Here is a 15,441-nt window from a genome sequence, read left to right on the forward strand (position 1 = left end):
AGGATCACAGCATTTATTGGCTGGAATTATTTCGATAGGCTGCTTGATTTTTCTCCTTCCAGGCTTAATTTCTCTAATCAGTTCTTTTCATAGAGCCAGATATCTCTCTATAAAGCCACAGTTCTATCTCACTTGACATCCTTCAACAGTTTCCCATTTTCTCTTTGAAAAAGTTCTTGCTCCATAGCCTGGCTTAAAATGCCTTGAATAATCTGCCTTTATTTACCTCTGTAATTTTTATGTCTCTTGCTCTAGAAATATACACCACACCTTACCTTTTCATATTTCATGACTTTGTTAATTCCCTTCCCAAAGCCTAGAAAGCCATTCCCATCTCTCTTCCTCTGAATACCTCCTTAGAGCATTCAAGACTCAACTGAGGCTTTGTCTTCTGAAAGCTACCAGGGGCCTGATTTGGGAGTGAGTGTCACTCTTCTGGGCCTCTTTAGCACCCTGTGCACCTCCTTGATGGCACTCAATGTATGGTATGCATTCCAGTTTTCTGTTTCAAGTCATGAATTCTTTTAGTTAGGAAACATGTGTTTGTGTACCTTTTCTACAATTGGAATGTTCAAATTCCCAGGGTTATGAATTATTCCTTCTTGAGAGATCAGGAGCATCCTCAGTTAGATCAGGCCCATAGAGTGATGAGCCCACACTGGCCCAGGACCACCACAGTGCTGCAGCCTGCCTTATCAGAAACCAGCCAATCCACCAGCAGGCCTGAAACAGCCCAAGAATCTCCTGGGCCATTGACCTGCCTGCCAGTAGGTCAAAACCAATTCTGGGACAACTTGGACCCCTTAGCCAGTGGCCCTAGGCTTTGGCCCCAGTGACCAACAGGCTTATACCAGCTTCAGGACCTCCAGGGTCCTGTAGCCAGTGGCCGACCCACCAGTGAGCCAGCACTAGTCCCAGTAAGCCCTGGTCCCTGGTCCTGTCCTTTAGCAGGCTGACTCCAGCCCTGGGGCCACTGGGCCCCAGACACAACCACCAACAGGCCAACACCAGTTCTGAAACACACTGGACCCCTCAGCCAGCTGCCCCATAATCAAACCCCACTCACTAGTGGCCAGCACCAGTTTTGGGACACGCCAGAACCTGTAGCCTGCTGGCCTGCCCACCAATGGGCCATCACTGTCCCTGGGACCCCCAAGGTTGCACAGCCAGTCACCTTGTGACCCAGACTCACCAACCATTTTCCTTAGCACAAGGCAGGGCCTGGCAACCAACTGGGGTCAGCCACACCTACCAGACTATACACGATAGTCAGCCAACCACAAAAGAAGACTTGCATAGCTCTCATAGGGTGAACCCCTAGAGCAGGGGCCCCCGAACCCTGGGCTACAGACCGGTACCAGTCCATGGCCTATTAGGAACAGGGCTTCACAGCAGGAGATGAGCAGCGGGCAAGCAAGCAAAGCTTCATCCGTATTTATAACTGCTCCCCATTGCTCGCATTACTGCCTGAGCTCCACCTCCTGTCAGATCAGCGACCGCATTAGAGTCTCATAGGAGCGCGAACCCCGCTGTGACTGCACATGTGCGGGATCTAGGTTGTGCGCTCCTTATGAGAATCTAATGCCTGATGATCTGAGGTGGAGCTGAGGCAGTGTTGCTAGCACTGGGGAGTAGCTGCAAATATAGATTATCATTAGCAGAGAGGTTTGACTGCACAGAGACCATAATAAATCAATCGCTTGCAGACTCATATCAAAACCCTATCCGTGAGTGGCAAGTGACAAGCTGCATCTGGTGGTAGGCTTTATAGTGGCAAGTGAGTTGATGTACTTCAATTGTACAGCTGCATCTGGTGGCAGAGCTTAAGCCAGAATCCGACACTTACTCTAGTCTGCACATGGCTGGCCCATTATTTTATTTACTACTTCTGTCCATGCCTCTTTCCCACGTTGCGCACTTGTCTCAGTCACAGTTCTGGCAAGCCCACAAGCTAACCCTAGCCAAAATGAGTAAAAAACAAACGTCACTGGAGAGCTTCTTTGAAAATGGGGAAAGACCCAATGATGAGACAGCAGAAGACTCTTAAGACTGCCAACAAAATGAAAGCTGCATTTAAAAGAAAATACCAAGAGTTCTACTTAAATGACGGGTTCATTGCAACAGGTGATTCACATTCTCCAAGCCCACTTTGCATAATATGCGGTGACCAGCTATCCAACGAAGCCATGAAACCTTCAAAACTGTTTCACCACATGGAGACAAAGCACCCTGCATGAAAAGACAAGCCTTTGGATTTTTTCAAAACAAAAAAACGTGAACACAAAGAACAGAAGCAATTATCGAAGGCCACCACTTCATCACATGTGTCTGCACTGAGAGCATCATTCTTAATGGCTAATTGCATTGCTAAAGCTAAGAAGCCCTTTACTATTGGTGAACAGTTGATCCTGCCTGCTGCTAAGGACATTTGTTGTGAAATTTTAGGAGAGGCTGCAGTTCAAAGGTGGCACGTGTTCCTCTTTCGGCTAGCACCATAACTAGATGAATTGATGAAATAGCAGAGGATATCGAGGCACAATTGTTAGAGGATTAATGGGTCACCGTGGTATACATTCCACGTTGATGAGTCTACCAATGTTGACAACAAAGCAACAATGCTTGTTTTTGTGTGATATATTTTTCAGGAGGATGTGCATGAGGATATGTTATGTGCACTTTTGTTGCCAACCAACACCACAGCTGCAGAACTATTCAAGTCTTTGAATGATTACACATCAGGAAAACTGAATTGGTCATTTTGTGTCGGTATATGCACAGACAGAGTGGCTGCCATGACTGGACAGCTTTCTGGTTTCACTACTCAGGTCAACTGGGTCGCTTCTGAATGTGAGTCTACGCACTGTGTCATCCATAGAGAAATGCTGGTTAGCCGAAAAATGTCACCTGAACGTAACAACGTTTTGCAGATGTGATTAAAATTATCAGCCACGTTAAAGTACATGCCCTTAACTCACATTTGTTCACATAGCTCTGTGAGGAGATGGACACAGAGTACACACATCTTCTCATACACAGAAGTGAGACGGCTTTCTAAAAGTAGATCACTGGCGAGAGTTTTTGAGTTATGAGAGCCGCTTCAGAGATTTCTTTTAGAAAAACAGTCACCATTGGCAGCACATTTCAGTGACACAAAATGGGTCTCAAACTTGCTTACTTGTGTGATGTATTCAACCTGCTCAACAAACTCGATCTGTCACCTCAGGGGAGAGCTACAACTGCGTTCAAGTCAGCAGATAAAGTGACTTCATTCAAAGTCAAACTGGAATTAGGGGGGTGACGAATGATCATTGGGATATTTGATATGTTTCAAACATTAGCAGAGATTTTGAGAGACAGATCCAGGGCCTTCTTTCTCCCAGCTGGTGCATGATCACCTATCTCAGCTTTCTAGAGAGTTTGAGCATTACTTCCCAACCACAAAAGACCCCCAAACTCGGAAGGAATGGATCTACAACTCATTTGTGAGTAAGCCAGGTGAATCGATTTTGTTCATGCTAGAAGAGGATCAACTGCTTGAGACTGCAAATGACAGTGGCCTTAAAAGTATGTTTGAGACAACTTCAAATCTCCATGCAGTCTGGATTAAAGTCAAGGTGGAATATCCTTAAATTGCCACAAAAGCACTGAAAAGCCTGCTTCCATTTCCAACATCCTATCTTTGTGAAGCAGGGTTTTCTGCAATGTCAGCAACCAAAACAAGATTACAGAGTAGACTGGACACGAGCAACACACTTCAGCTGTCACTGTCTCCCATCATCCCCAGATGGGACCATCTAGTTGCAGGAAAACCGCTCAGGGCTCCCACTGATTCTGCATTACGGTGAGTTGTATAATTATTTCATTATATATCACATTGTAATAATAATAGAAATAAAGAGCATAATAAATGTAATGCGCTTCAATCATCCCAAAACCATTCCCCCCACCTCAGTCTGTGGAATAATTGTCTTCCATGAAACTGGTCTCTGGTGCCAATAAGTTGGGGACTGCATACAGCTCTGGTGACGAGAAGGGAGTGCACTGCTGGGACAAATAGGACATCTTCTACAAAAGACTACTTCTCCAAGGTCAGGAAACATAACCAATGTACCAAATACACAGAAATAAAAGAAGAAATTAGGTAAAATGAAGCTATAGAGGAATATGTTCCAAATGAAGGAACAAGATAAGACCTCAGAAGAACAACTAAGTGAAGTGGACATAGGCAACCTACCTAATAAATAGTTCACAGAGGTGACTATAAAGATGCTCAAAGAACTCAGGAGAAGATTGGATGAACAGAGTGGAAAGTTAGACGTTTTTAACAAAAAATTAGAAAATATAAAGAAGACTCAAACAGAGATGAAGAATAAAATAACTGAAATGAAAAATAAACCAGAAAGAATCAACAGTAGAGCTAATGATACAGTAGAACAGATCAATGAGCCGGAAGACAGAATAATGGAAATCACTGAAGCTGAACAAAAATTTAAAAAAAGAAAGAAAGAAATGAGGACAGTTTAAGAGAACTCTGGGACAACATCAAACATGTTACCATTCATCATATCATAGGAGGGTCCCAGAAGGAGAAGAGAGAGAAAAAGGGGCAGAGAACATATTTGAAGACATTAATAGCTGAAAACTTCCTTAACCTGTGTAAGGAAACAGACAGGAAGCCTAGAGAGTCCCAAACAGGATCAACCCAATGAGGACCACACCAAGACACACTGTAATTAAGATGGCAAAAATTAAAGATAAGGAGAAAATATTAAAATCAGCAAGGGAAAAGCAACAAGTTTCATACAAGGGAATTCCCATAAGGCTATCAGCTGACTTTTTGGCAGAAACTCTGCAGACCAGAAGGGAGTGGCATGATATGTTTAAAGTGATGAAAAAGAATAATCTACAACCAAGAATACTCTTGCCAGCAAGTCTTTCATTCAGATTTTATGGAGAGATTAAAAGTTTTACAGGCAAGCAAAAGCTAAAAGAGTTCAGCACCAGCAAACTGGCTTTAAAAGAAATGTTAAAGGGACTTTTCCAAGTAAAAAGAAAAGAAACATGAAACATAAAAGGAAAAAAATCTCATTCGTAAATGCAAATATATAGTAAAGGTAATATATTAGCCATGTATAAAGCTAGTAGGAAGGTTAAAAGACAAAAGTTGTAAAATCATCTACATCTGCAATAAGTTGTTAAGGGAAACAAAAAGATGTGAATATGATGTCAAAATTATAAATGTGGAAAGGGGGGAGGAAATGCAGTGTTGTTAAAATGTGTTTAAACTTAAGAGGTCAGCAAGTTAAAATAATCATGTATACATGAACAAGACAAGGATGCCCACTCTCACCACTTTTATTTAACATAGTATTAGAAGCCTAGTCACAGCAACCAAACTAGAAACAAAGAAAAATAAAAGGAATCCAAATTGTAAAGGAAAAATTAAAACTGTTACTGTTTGCAGATGAAATTATATTATACATAGAAAATCCTAAAGACCACAGAAAACCTACTAAAACTCACCAATGAATTCACTTAAGTTGCAGGATATGAAGTTAATATATAGAAATCTGTTGCATTTCTATACACTAACAATGAACTATCAACAGAAATTAAGAAAACAATCCCATTTATAATCACATCAAAAAGAACAAAATGCTTAAGAATAAATCTACTAAGGAGGTAGAAGAACTGTATTTGGAAAACTATAAGACACTGATGAAAGAAATTGAAGATAACACAAAAAAATGGAAAGATATAATGTTCATGGATTGAATGAATTAATATTATTAAAATGACTAAACTACCCAAAGCACTCTACAGATACAATGCAATCCCTATCAAACTACGAATGGCAGTTTTCACAGAACTAGAACAAAAGAATCTAAAATTTGTATGGAAACACAAAAGACTTCAAACAGCCAAAACAACTTTGAGAAAGAAGAACAAAGTTGGAGGTACCATGATCCCTGATTTCAGACTATACTACAAAGCTACAGTAATCAAGACACTATGGGGCTTCCCTTGTGGTGCAGTGGTTGAGAGTCCCCCTGCCAATGCAGGGGACACGGGTTCGTGCCCGGTCTGGGAAGATCCCACATGCCGCGGAGCGGCTGGGCCCGTGAGCCATGGCCGCTGAGCCTGTGCTCCACAATGGGAGAGGCCACAACAGTGAGAGGCCCGTGTACCGCAAAAAAAAAAAAAAAAAAAAAAAAAAAAAGACACTATGGTACTGGAATTAAAACAGAAATATAGGAAATGGAACTAGATAGAAAGCCCAGAGATAAACCCATAAACATATGGTCACCTTATTTTTGATAAAGGTGCAAGAATATACAATGGAGAAAAGAGAATTTCCTCAATAAGTAGTGGTGGGAAAACTGGACAGCTACATGTAAAAGAATGAAATTAGAACACTACCTAACACCATACACAAAAATAAACTCAACATGGATTAAAGACCTAAATGTAAGGCCACACACTATCAAACTCTTAGAGGAAAACATAGGCAGAACACTCTATGACATAGATCACAGCAAGATCCTTTTGACCCACCTCCTAGAGAAATGGAAATAAAAACAAAAATAAACAAATGGGACCTAATGAAACTTAAAATTTTGCACAGCAAAGGAAACCATAAACGAGACGAAAAGACAACCCTCAGAATGGGAGAAGATATTTGCAAATGAAGCAACTGACAAAGGATTAATCTCCAAAAGTTACAAGCAGCTCATGCAGCTCAATATCAAAAAAACAAACAACCTAATCCAAAAATGGGCAGAAGACCTAAATAGACTTTTCTCCCAAGAAGATATACAGATTGCCAACAAACACATGAAAGAATGCTCAACATCATTAATCATTAGAGAAATGAATGGCCATCATCAACTATCTACAAATAATAAAAAAAGAAAGGTCATGAAGAACCTAGGGGTAAGACGGGAATAAAGACACAGACCTACTAGAGAATGGACTTGAGGATATGGGGAGGGGGAAGGGTAAGCTGTGACAAAGTGAGAGAGTGGCATGGACATATATACACTTCCAAACGTAAAATAGCTAGCTAGTGGGAAGCAGCCTCATAGCACAGGGAGATCAGCTCACTGGTTTGTGACCACATAGAGGGGTGGGATAGGGAGGGTGGGAGGGAGGGAGACACAAGAGGGAAGAGATATGGGAACATATGTATATGCATAATTGATTCACTTTGTTATAAAGCAGAAACGAACACACCATTGTAAAGCAATTATACTCCAATAAAGATGTTAAAAAAATCTACAAATAATAAATGCTGAAGTGGGTGTGGAGAAAAGGGAACCCTCTTGCACTGTTGGTGGGAATGTAAGTTGATACAGCCACTATGGAGCCCAGTGTGGAGTTCCTTAAAAAACTAAAAATAGAACTACCATATGACCCAGCAATCCCACTACTGGGCATATACCCTGAAAAAAACATAATTCAAAAAGAGTCATGTACCACAATGTTCATTGCAGTTCTATTTACAATAGCCAGGACATGGAAGCAACCTAAGTGTCCATCGACAGATGAATGGATAAAGAAGATGTTACAGATATATACAATGGAATATTACTCAGCCATGAAAAGAAATGAAACTGAGTCATTTGTAGTGAGGTGGATGGACTTAGAAACTGTCATACAGAGTGAAGTAAGTCAGAAAGAGAAAAACAAATACCGTATGCTAACACATATATATGGAATCTTAAAAAGAAAAAAAAAATGGTTCTGAAGAACCTAGGGACAGGACAGGAATAAAGACATAGAGAATGGACTTGAGGACACAGGGAGGGGGAAGGGTAAACTGGGAAGAAGTGAGAGAATGGCATGGACTTATATATACTACCAAATGTAAAATAGGTAGCTAGTGGGAAGCAGCCGCATAGCACAGGGAGATCAACCCGCTGCTTTGTGACCACCTAGAGGGGTGGGATAGGGAGGGTTGGAGGGAGGGAGACGCAAGAGGGAGGAGATATGGGGATATATGTATATATATAGCTGATTCACTTTGTTATACAGCAGAAACTAACACACCATTGTAAAGCAATTATACTCCAATAAAGATGTAAAAAAAAAAAAAAGAAAGAAAGAAAGAATCACTATGTGGCATAACAGGCACTACCACAATGTTGTAGGTCAGTTATGCTGCAAAAGCAAACAAACAAACAAACAAACAAACTCATAGCAAAGAAATTCAATTTGTGGTAACCTGTGAGGAGAAAGGGAATTGGATGAAGTCAGGAAAAAGGTGAGAACTTTCTTTTATAACATAAATAGGTACTAGGGATGTAATGTACAACATGATAAATATAATTACCACTGCTGTATGTTGTATATGAAAGTTATTATGAGAGTATATATCCTAAGAGTTCTCTTCATAAGAAAAAGAAAAATTTTTGTACTTCTTCAATTTTGTATCTATAGAAGATGATGGATGTTGCCTAAACTTATTATGCTTATCGTGTCATAATGGATAAAAATCAAATCACCATGCTGCACACCTTAAATTCATACAGTGCCATGTGTCAATTATGTCTCAATAAAACTGGAAGAAAAAATGTAAAATGCAGACCTTAGCTCCCTTTCCCCAGATAATAATTTAGATTCATTAAATAGCCTCTCTGAAGTTTCTAGATTGTGAATTTCACAACATATCTAGTCCCAGGGGTAAGAGAAGAGGTACTCCCCATCTATCTTGTGGGGAAAATAATTTTTAGAGTAGAATTTTTAATCTAGTCTAAATGCTACTTAAATATGAGGGCCTCAAACACTACTGTATTCGAGGCATTGGTAGTTTTGGCAGACAAAGACCCACATGGAAACATCTATTGGAAATAATAGTCAGTAAAAACTAATATATAAAGTCAAGAAAAACTGTAAGTTGAAAGGTAAGTAAGGGTGAAAACTTAACTCGATTAGGCATGTCTATGCCTGAAAACTAAATAAAGCCCTGACTGAAGAGAAGAGAAGCAGGAAGTATATCAACATGGTGGAGGGAGAGAGGGAGGACAAAGAATATGACAGTTCACTAATGTATTTGTCTTAAATGGTAAGTCAGATAGGGGTATAAGTAAAAAACAAATCAAAAAAGGAGAATATAGAAGTATCAGAAATTGAAATGAAGAAAGCAGATACAAGACAATATAGGTTAATTATCAGCATAAAGGTTCTAACCGGTTAAGCTTAAGTGACAAATTGGTCAACTTGGATTTAAGAAATCTGGCAATGTATTGTTAACAAAAGATCACTTAAAGGTGGAAAAGTAAACTATTTATCATGCAAAGAGTAAGTAAAAGAAAACCAGTTTATCTATATTACTGTGGTTTTAAATAGATCTGAAGATAAGAAGTATCATCAGAGCACAGCACAATGATAAAACGTCCACCTCCTAGGGAAATACAACAGGTTTAATTGTGTATTTGCCTATTAAAAGTAAATATAATAAGTGTAATTAACAGCATTTATCTAACATACATAAGATTCTGAAATGAATATTAAAAATCTTATATTCTAGTCAAGCACATATAAAATATTACTGTATCAGGCCATACAGTCTTTAAACAATTCTAAAAGTAGACAATAGAAATCTATTTGTAATTGCCTCTCTCTGCCTCTCTCCTATGCCTTGCCACCAGAAAAAAAAAAAAAAGTATTAATTTTTAGGAAGGCAGAAAGGAATCCTAAAAGAAACTGAAATAACAACACTGAGCTGGTGTAAAATGGAGTCTAAAAGAAAAAGTAAACTGTCTTAAGAGAGGTAAAGAAGCCATGTTTTGTATAACTGTACTTGTGGAATTGAAACTTGTCTGCTCTTCTCTGTGTGAGTGTGTTTTCTAAAATTAGGACAATGCCATACAATACACTTTTATATCCAGATGTATTTTTTTACTCAATATTATTTTATAATACTTTTATCATGCCCCTATCTTGACTTTCACCGAGGCCCCCACCACAGCCACCAAGTTTCCTGTGCATTTTCCAGGGAAGGAAACCAAACCTTTGCTCTAAATATAGCTCATGCCGATAGTTGCCTGGGGAATACATTTTAATATCTTCTATAGTCAAAATGCATCTCCCTTTGTTCAGGCTTCAGTTGTAGTGGAATAAAATGTCTATTATTTGCCTAGGCAGTAAAGGATTAGAATCAAGCTACTGCTGTTTTCACTTTTCTGAGTATAGTTGATATAAAACATTTCTTCCCAAATTCTTCATGACTAAAGCTCCCCGTCTCACCTTGAGGCTACCAACCAGGTACCCACAGCTCTCTAAAGAAATCATTACCAGTCTTACCTCAGTGAAAACGTCCTCCACAGTAGTCTAGATGTTGAGGTTTTCTTTAGATACGCAAGAATCACTGCTTATTTTGCTTAAGTAGGACGATAAATCAGTAAAGCTCTCAGAGACTGAACTTCAGAATTTTATAATCTCCTGAAGGGCAGAGGAAAAAGAAGTATTTTGAAAGACAACAAGGAAAAAGGGCACTGGCTATACAAAAACTTGATTTAGTGCTGGCTTCCTCACACGGTGCTTTCCTGGGGAGAGAGAGAAGTTAGGAAACAGTATTGAGACTCCTCCCACCAATGTTCTTAGCTTTCAGTTTCATTAGTCAGAGAAAATAAACGGTTTATTTCCTGTAAATATCTTAATCAAAATGAAAAATTATGGCAAAGTTACACTTAAAATTTTTTTATTATAAATGTCAGTAGATGAAAAGAGTTCCAACATTAGAACTCTGTTATCCAGCAGACTTACATGAGGGTCATTAGAAAACTATATTCCCTTGAATGACTCTCAAATATACAAGAAGTAAGGTAAGCCATCTGGCCACTTATCCCTTACTTCCTGTTCTCAGAGTAGCAGTGGCAAGAGGAGATCTTGGAAGAACCCTCTATCTCTACTCTTTTTGACTGAAACTCCTGGAAGGGGGTGAGTTTTCTATAAAATAGCTGTTGGTTTAAACAGTACCTAAAACATTCACCCAGTTAATGACTGACACACCTGGAGCTTGACAGAAGTAGAAGGTCATTACAAATATGTGAATCCTTCCTCAGATTATGTAGAAAGAAATGTGATATTAGTGGCCCTCTTGACTATGACTAGCTACTTAACCTCACTGATTAACTTCATGCTTACTCATCATGCTTTCTGCATTAGTCAAAGGTAAACACAAGTGGCTAGTGGGCTTATATCATGACAGCTTCGAAACCTTGCAAATTCTGGAAGAACACTGAACCTCTGGAATAAGAGGGGCCTGATAAACCTTTCCGTCTATGGTGTTACTTCTGTGAAGGACAGCGGATGCCTTCCGGAGTACCGTACGCCCTGAGATGTCAAATAAATGGCACCAGCCAGCAGACCTCATAGTGGTTACTCACCAGCTGATCTGCAAGTAGAGTGAGATCATGACTGCAAATGGGTCCTAAAACAGCTAATGTTCGTAGATAATCCGAGGTCTTCTAAAGAGAAGAAAGTCAATTACTTTCATACAAACTAGAGTGATGGAAGGGATAGTTGAAGTCTGGATATGAAACCCTCTGAATAACTTCACCAAAGTAGGAGTAAGTCAGGAAAAAGCAAAGAGGATCTGAGGTGAGGTCCAGAAACACCTGTGGGTGTTCACTGTTTTCTGTCACAGGTTTTAGGTTGCTGTTATGTGGATGCATGGAGCTGGTGTTAAGGTAATGCGTAAAGAGGAACTTTAGGGAGGTCAGGAGATCCCACTCCAGAGATCAGAGGGCAGTGGACACATGGGAGGAATGGCCATAATTCAGAACATTTTCCTGCCCCTTTTCTTATAATCAATTCATGTGGAGTAATGTTCTCAGTTGAGACTCCAGTATACAACACACAGATTACTGTTATCAATAAACACAGTTCAGAGCAATGCTCCATAATTCATATTGTGCAGTTGGTATTTTAATAGATGAAGCAAAGAAATGCTAAAAAACCTTAACTTTGCCAACCTAGTTAAGGTTTACAGAATTTCACTCTCAGGAGGATGAAATGTATGGCATGGAAATAGAGGCAGACACTCAGTTGTGCAAACCAAGCCAGTTCAGCTAGAGAGGAGAGATAGGAAGGGAGTAGGAAATGTCAGCACAGTTAGTATGTGTGTTACTGGTTCTATGGCAGCAAGACAAATTCTAGACTCCTCTGAGGAGTGAGCTAGTTACTTCATGCCATGGTCACGACTGGCTTGGAAATTCAGTGGGATTCAGCATTAGAGGAAATTAGAATAACCAAGGGACTCGAGAGTGCAGATTAACATCAATCTCTGGTTTTGGCAATTCAGCTGAATAATATTCTTCTCAAACTTTAGGTTTGGTTTTTATTACCCAAACACACACACACACACACACACACACACGTATACATACATGCATGCACTCTCATACATGCATGTACACACACATGCACAGACAGCCAATCATTCTCTTGTTTTTGCATGCTTGGAAGAAAATTCTTCTATCTACTTTTTTTAATTCAACAAATATTTAACAATAAGTAAGATTTAAGGATCTAATGTACAGCATGGTGACAATAGCTAATAATACTGTATTGTATACTTGAAATTTGCTAAGAGAGTAGATCTTAAGCATTTTTACAAAAAAAGGTAACTTTTTTTTTTTTTTTTGCGGTACACGGGCCTCTCACTGCCGCGGCCTCTCCCACTGCGGAGCACAGGCTTCGGACGTGCAGGCCCAGCGGCCATGGTCCACGGGCCCAGCCGCTCCGCGGCACATGGGATCCTCCCGGACCGCGGCACGAACCTGCGTCCCCTGCATCGGCAGGCGGACTCTCAACCACTGCGCCACCAGGGAAGCCCAAAGGTAACTTTTAAAGTTTGTGCATGTGTGCACTTTTCAGTCTTAAATATGAGTAAACAGACATGAATCACGTTCAGAAAAACCCCTAATGTGAAAAAGAACAAAACATGCAGAGAAAGGAACTTAAAAGAAACAGAGACAAAGGATGAGGGAGAAGAAAACTACATATTTATATATATATATATATATATATATATATATATATATATAGAGAGAGAGAGAGAGAGAGAGAGAGAGAGAGAGAGAGAGAGAGAGTCATCAGAGATAGAAGGCATTGTATCAATGAAATAAAAAGATCATGCTAACAAATGTGAAAAAATAAAGAAATTAACAGAAGAGTTTTTAGAGATGTGTCTTTTAAATGTGATAGCATAAAAAATTTAAATTTAATAGAGTGGTGGAGGATAAATTTGAGGAGTTCCTTTTCAGTGTATACCTAGAAGACAATGAGACGGAAAAAACGGAGAGAAAAGAAGAAGTGTAGAGGTTTATGCTTGGGTGAATATTAACCAGCTCAAGGTGGTTATATATAATAGATGCCCAAGCAAGAATGAACCAAGACAATAAAGAAAAGGAAGTTATCAAAGAACTAACATCTAGCTTGCTGAATCGGGGTGGTGGGGGGGACAACATATATAAAAGCACATTATTTTAAAAACACCAAGGAGAGAGCAAGTCTTAAAGCTTCCAGAAAAAAAAAACAAAACAGATCACATCCAAGGATTAGGAATAAGAATGGTATGGCCTTTTTTTTTTTTTTTAACATCTTTTTTGGAGTATAATTGCTTTACAATGGTGTGTTAGCTTCCACTTTATAACAAAGTGAATCAGCTATACATATACATATATCCCCATATCTCCTCCCTTGTGTGTCTCCCTCCCACCCTCCCTATCCCACCCGTCTAGGTGGACACAAAGCACCGAGCTGATCTCCCTGTGCTATGCCGCTGCTTCCCACTAGCTATCTATTTTACATTTGGTAGTGTATATATGTCCATGCCACTCTCTCACTTTGTCCCAGCTTACCCTTCCCCCTACCTGTATCCTCAAGTCCATTCTCTAGTAGGTTTGAGTCTTTCTTCCCATCTTGCCCCTAGGTTCTTCATGACCATTTTTTTTTTTTAGATTCCATATATATGTGTTAGCATATGGTATTTGTTTTTCTCTTTCTGACTTACTTCACTCTGTATGACAGACTCTAGGTCCATCCACCCCACTAAAAATAACTCAATTTTGTTTCTTTTTATGGCTGAGTAATATTCCATTGTATATAATGGCATGGCCTTCTTGACAGCAGCACCAGAAGCTAGAAGACACGGCAGATGGGAGGGGGGCGCAATCGCTTTACCACTTGAAGGCAAACAATTTTTAGCCTGGTATTGTATACCCAGCTGACAACTAATTACACATAAGTATAAGGAAGGAACAAAATTGTTCAGGGAATCCCCAGGACAACGATGAAGAGAGGTCCCTGAACCTTGACTCGTGCAGAGCTGGAGAGCAGAGCAGCTTGTCCAGATGGAAGGGGTAGACACGGAACTCAAGGAGGACTCCTGACCAAAGAAAGAGTGGCAGAGGGTGCGGGAAGGAGGGGGTCTGCCTGTGCTGCAGGTGGTGAGTGGCCCTTATAAAGTAAGTGAGTTTGCTTTGAGGGGAATTTTACAATTTTGGCAGTTTAGAAAGTCCTAGGGACCAGGGCATAAAAAGTTGAACAAACTATTAAAGAAATGTCATTGACTTCAGAAAAACATTAAAGACACATAAGGAAGGAACACAATACAGTACATAGCTTACCTGTGAGTTTTATTTACATAGTCATAGTAATATAAAATACCAAACATTGATTTGGCCAAAAATTTTTTGAAAAATTTTGAAATGACTGTATTGGGGAAATGGAAGGAAGGAATCACATGTATTTGTGAGATGTGGGGCTCTCACAATGTACAAGAAAAAGGGTTTCATATAAAACAAACTTGTGGTTACCAATTATTCCCGGGGAGGGATAATTTAGGAGCTTGGGATTAACATACACACACTGCTATGTATAAAATAGATAACCAGAAAGGATCTACTGTACAGCACAGGGAATTCTGCTCAATAGTTTGTGATAACCTATAAGGGAAAAGGATCTGAAAAAGAATATATATATATATATGTGTGTGTGTGTGTGTGTGTGTATATATACATGTACATATATATATATTCTGAATCACTGTGCTGTACACCTGAAACTAACACAACATTGTAAATCAACTATATTTCAATTAATAAATAATAAAAAAATGTTAAAAGATTAAATTAAAACATAAGGGGCTCTACTAGATGCTGATTAAAGTATCAGAATCTTTCCACTTGCTTTTCCTAAGGATCTATTAATTTTACACAAAAGTTCAAACACAACCTACATTAAGATATAATAGTATTTTATAAGTAGAATTAACTACTTCCAGCTAAGAGAATTTGGGAAGTTTCCATTAGGGAAAAAGGGCATTTGGGCTGGTCCTATCAGAAAGAATCAGATTTCAATAAGTGGGAATACAAAAAATAGAATCCCAGGTCAGCAGAATGGAATAGTCCATTTCAAGGACTGTCCCTGTAG

The sequence above is a fragment of the Phocoena phocoena genome, chromosome 1 (genome assembly GCF_963924675.1).
Source record: "Phocoena phocoena chromosome 1, mPhoPho1.1, whole genome shotgun sequence".
In the NCBI taxonomy this organism is placed as follows: Eukaryota; Metazoa; Chordata; class Mammalia; order Artiodactyla; family Phocoenidae; genus Phocoena; species Phocoena phocoena.